The sequence below is a fragment of the Phragmites australis genome, chromosome 13, assembly GCF_958298935.1.
Source record: "Phragmites australis chromosome 13, lpPhrAust1.1, whole genome shotgun sequence".
In the NCBI taxonomy this organism is placed as follows: domain Eukaryota; kingdom Viridiplantae; phylum Streptophyta; class Magnoliopsida; order Poales; family Poaceae; genus Phragmites; species Phragmites australis.
Window position 1 is genome coordinate 13,812,109 of NC_084933.1, and position 5,433 is coordinate 13,817,541.

General features: G+C 44.7%; 1 non-coding gene across 1 annotated transcript; it reads left to right on the forward strand.

Moving 5' to 3' along the window:
- Positions 1-2,916: 2,916 nt before the first annotated feature.
- LOC133889877 (small nucleolar RNA Z247) lies at positions 2,917-3,055 on the forward strand. Its single transcript, XR_009903957.1, has one exon. It is a non-coding gene; the product is annotated as a small nucleolar RNA Z247 (small nucleolar RNA).
- The last annotated feature ends 2,378 nt before the right edge of the window (positions 3,056-5,433 follow it).

The window sequence follows — 5,433 nt, forward strand, 5'->3', positions numbered from 1 at the left end:
CCACCGCCTATTCTCTCTCCCTAGTCTCTCTATTTTCCATTGCATGCCCTAGCTCATCTAAGTCCCAGCTCAAGTACCCCCAGCGCATGGGCCTGGGCAGCACAAAGGCTAGTGGGCTAGCCAATCCACATGAGAAAAAAAGAGGTCCAAGAAAATATTAAAATTTTTATTTTCCTCAACAGGTTGATGGTTAATCGGTTAATTGATTATGACTTTCCATATTATATGAGAGGGGAAGAGACGGGGGACCAACTTTGATTGTGGATCATTTAATCGTATAAGAAATACGCTAGAGATCGTTCAGATCTGTCATAACTTATTTATTTTATAGGAGTATACACAATTGATTGTGACTTTTCATATTATAGGAGAGGGGAAGAGACCGGGGGACAACTTTGATTATGGATAGTTTAACCATGTAAGATGTACGCTGGAGATTATTTGGATCTGCTATAACTCGTCTATTTTATAGGAGTATAAATAATTGATCGTGACTTTTCATATTATAGGATAGAGGAAGAGACAGAGAGAATTTTAATTATGGATTGTTTAATCATGTTAGATATATGTTGGAGATCGTTCAAATCTATCATAATTTGTCTATTTTATAGGAGTATAAATGAGTACGCCCACAATTAGGAATGGATTAATGGACTTTGAAGATCTGTCGCTTGGTGCTGTTCATTTCTTGTCTATTTGCCGCCGTGGTCATGTGAAGATCGAGTCATTACTTCAATTTGAAGCTATTCATGAAACGAAAATGGATCTGTTTCGGAAGACAATCGACCGTCATTTTCGTTAATTTGGCATTTTACAAAGACAAGAGTGTTTGACTAGCTAGCATGGGTTTTCTATGGCTGAGAAGACCTGGCGTGATGATACTAGAGTTAATCATTATTATCTCTAGACTAGTAGACGTTGATAACTGAAGTGTGACGAACAGAAGCTTCGAGCACTAATTCGAAAATTCGGGTCTGCACCAGGTTTGATTAAACTTAGGGCAGCCAAGCAGGAAAAGAAAAAGAAATGTTGGACCTGGCTTCAAAACAGAGAGAAGTGATCCATCTGGGAAGACGGTCGCAAACTGCAGCCGACCCTATCGGTGTCCTCGAGAAAGAAAAAACTGCAACTCTACGCGAATTCTATCTGTGTACTCCTGCCGTGTCGAGATCCTTCCTTATCGTCCTGCTCGAGTCCTCGTAGGGACCAGACCAAGTTGAGCAGTGCTTCCGTTCAACGTACGGTGATTGGGGACGCACCGTTTCCGTGTACGACCGGCGCACGCATCATGCATCGATCGTGGATCAACAACTGTTGAACTGTTGAAGCAATCAGACCAAACCAGCACGTACTGTAGCATGCCAGACTGCATGCGGGCCGCAGCAACCGGCGAACCAACCACGCGCGCCATGTGTCGCCGATCAGAGCTCACTACATGCATCACTTTGTTCTGGTCTGGCCCCTGCTCACTTTAACAGGCATGGGCACCGATGGAAAGCATGCATCTAAACTTGTAAAGCAGTAGCAAGCACGTCTACAAAGAGAGAACTGTTTGAAAAGCTACCATGGTATGTTCTCGTGTCGATAATCTTATTTCTAGCTTTCTGGTCGAGCTCGTAGACATATTGGTCCAACTCGCTTAATCGAGTTTGGACGGTCGTCATCATACTAGACAGTACAAGGCTCCAAACACGCACACCACGCTGATGTGAAAGTGACAGTCGCCGTTTCCCTACTACCATTTCACACAGCGCATTTCCCCCATTTCAACGCACGCGCACCGGCCGATCTGTGGAGGAGCGAGCGAGTAGAGATTCAGATAACCCAGCAACTTGCTTTGTTTGCACTCTCGCTGGCCCAGATACTCTTGCCCGCAGCAAGCCCCGGCCAAGACATGTGTGCACGCGATCAAGACGCAGCCTCTAGATCTCCTCCTCCACTAACGTCCATGTCCAACCGCACGCGTGCGATCGAGCGGCAAAGATATCTCTGTTGAAATATGGAATGTAATCTCATGTTTAAATTATGTATTGGTAGAGATGTGTATACGTTCAAACATGTAAACTAGAGATAGAGTTATTTTTTAACAGTGTGATTCTATCTGTATGACTTTCAATAGAGGCTCAGGGTTGGATGCGGAACGGGAGATCAAACCCCCACCAGCTCAGCTCCCACCTTAGAGCTTTGCCACTAAGCTCCGTGCCTGCCCGCAGATAGAGTTGTTATAGAGATATGCATGTAATCTTGGATTAGGTAATCACAATCTATCTCTGATCGATTGTCATGATCCTCAAGTTGTAAGCCATGCTGTGGGGCTCTTCCCGGCCTACATTAACACGTAGCCGTGGCCTATCTGGAGATAGAGATGCTTCACCACATTAATCCAATCTTATATGGTAACCAGAGCCATCTTCCTCACCATCATCCATGGCGACTCCTTCCTCATCTGTCAGGACAACCATGACATCCTTGCTCGCCTTTCTGGTGACAGAGAAGCTCATGCGGAATAACCATCCGCTCTCGAGGGCTCAAGTTATGTCTCCTCTGTGAGGCACATAGTTGGCAGGTTACCTCGATGGCTTGATCAAGGCTCCACTGGTGACCCTCGTTGTCACCAAGGGAGAATGAATCAGAGAAGGTGCCAAACCCTGCCTATTCGCAATGGGTGGTGCAGGAGTAGCATGTTTTGAACTACATGCTCGAGTCTCTTTCCCGAGAGATTCTCACCCAAGTTGTAGGTCTCACGACTGCATCTGAGATGTAGAAGGCCGTAGAAGGGATGCTTGTGTGTCAATCCCACGCACGCATGATAAACACGCGCATGGCGTTGGCCACCATGCAAAAGGGATCTATGATTGCCGTAGAATACATCGGCAAGATGAAAGCTTTAGTAGATGAGATGGTATCTGCAGAAAGAAACGTGATGATGAAGAACTTGTGTCATATATCCTTTTGGGACTCGACATTGAGTTCAACCCACTCGTGTCTGCAATTGTAGTGCGCATGGAACCGATCTCCATGGGCGAACTGTATGCTCAATTGGTCGATTTCGAGCAGTGTATGGATCTTCTTCAGGGCAACAACTCGCAATCCTCTGTCAATGCCGCTTTGCACGACCGAGGCAATGGGAACATGCAACGACGTGGGCATGGTCATGGAAACGGCCCAGGACATGGAGGCAACTACAACAGCAAAGACACGTGACAAGGTGGCAATGGCAACTACTCCAACTCCGATGCACGACCTACTTGTTAGCTATGTGGCAAAATTGGCCATACAACAGTCAAGTGCTACAAGAGGTTCGATCACTCCTTCGTGGGTGAAGAAAGAAGTGATGCATCAACTACTACCTCTCCTATGGCATCGACAGCAACTGGTACATTGACACATACACCATCGACCACATCACTAGCGAGCTTGACAAGCTGACTGTCCGTGACAAGTACACGAGCAACGATCAAGTTCACACTACAAGTGGCATAGGTATGGAAATTAATCACATTGATCATTCCATTGTTCGCACCCCTAGTCATAATCTTGTCTTAAAGAATGTGCTTCATGTACCCAAAGCCAATAAAAATTTGGTTTATGTTAATCATCTTGTTATCGATAACCAATCTTTCTTGGAATTTCACCCTAATTATTTTTTAATCAAGGATCAAGCGACGAAGAGAACTCTTCTTCGAGGAAAGTGTGATGGAGGCCTTTATCCCTTGTCATCTATCCCGAATAAGCAAGCTTTTGGTGTCACCAAGCCTTCATCAACCAAGTGGCACAGTCGTTTAGGTCATACTTCGTCGTCTATTGTTAGAGAGGTGCTTAGCAAAAATAATCTCCCAATCGCTAGTGAATCCAATAAAGAGTCTATTTGTGATGCTTGTCAAAAAGAGAAGAGTCATCAACTCCCTTATCTTAAATCATCGTGTGTGTCTAGTTTTCCCTTAGAACTTGTGTTCTCTGATAATTTGATGTATGGGGGCTGGCTCATAATTCTGATGAGAGACAGAAATGCTATGTCAGCTTCATTGATGATTTTAGTAAGTTCACTTAAATTTACTTGCTCAAACACAAGTCTGAAGTGTTTCAAAAATTCCATGAGTTTCAAAATCTTATTGAGAGACGCTTTAGTCGCAAAATCATTGCTATGCAAACATACTGGGGATGTGAGTATCAAAAGTTGAATACCTTCTTTACACGCATAGGCATATCTCATCATGTTTCATGTCCCTATGTGCATCAACGAAATGGTTCCGCAGAATGTAAACATCGCTACATAGTTGAAGTTGGATTATCTCTCCTTGCTCATGCATCTATACCTCTAAATTTCTAGGATGAAGCCTTCTTGGCTGCCACATACTTGATTAATTGTCTTCCTAGTAAAGCCATTGAGCATGACACTCCCTTGGAACGCTTGTTCCATCAAAAATCGAATTACACATCTCTTCGTACTTTTGGGTGTGTTTGTTGGCCCAATCTTCATCGCTACAACACACGCAAACTCCAGTTCCATTCCAAACAATGTGTTTTTCTTGGGTATAGTAATCTACACAAAGGTTTCAAGTGCCTTGGTTCTTCTACAGGTCGTGTTTATATCTCCAGGGATGTAATCTTTGATGAAGATGTTTTTCCCTTTGTTCATTGCTAGAGCTCGTCTCCATTGAAATTTCTTTGATACCTGTATTCCTACAAAACCCATCTATTGATCACGGGGGTCCACAATTGGATGATCAATTGCTGGTTAACTCTCATAAGCCTGTGCTTAATGAATATGATGTGGAGTCTGCAGGAACAGTGCATGATTTTATGTAGGATGAGCAAGGCAACAGTGGCGCAAAAAATGATGCTGATCGACTTGTACCTGGCGCTGAAACTAGAGTTGATTTGGTGTTTGATCATGCGCTTGTCCCATTTTGATCAGAGGCATGACCGGGCAACAGATGGTGCTTGCTCTAACCATCAGAAGTGTGACTAGGTGATAGATGGAGCTCGCTCATGGCCATCACGTGACATAGACCCAGATGAATTGATGGTTGGATCCTCCGCACCCACCAGAGCAGCGGGTACACCACCGGCTCCTCCTACTGCCCGTACTTCGGTCAATCCTATTAGGGAACGGGTAGGCTACGCTAGCATAAAACAATTTTTCTCTACCATGTTCAACCAAAGTACCATGTGAGTAAGGGATCATAAATCGTTACCACTAGATGCGCAATACAACGGAAGAAGAGTTTGAATAGATCAATCCAACTTTGTGCACGTCAAACTCCTCGAACAGCTTCTTGATCAGATCCGCGACCAGTCCCGCGTAGGTGGTCACGCTCCTCGACCAGCTCCGAGAAGGTGGTCATGCTTCTCGACCAGTTCTAATCACGGGCACCTTGTTCTCGACCAGCTCTGAGTAAGTGGTCATTCTTCTCGACCAGTTTCATGACC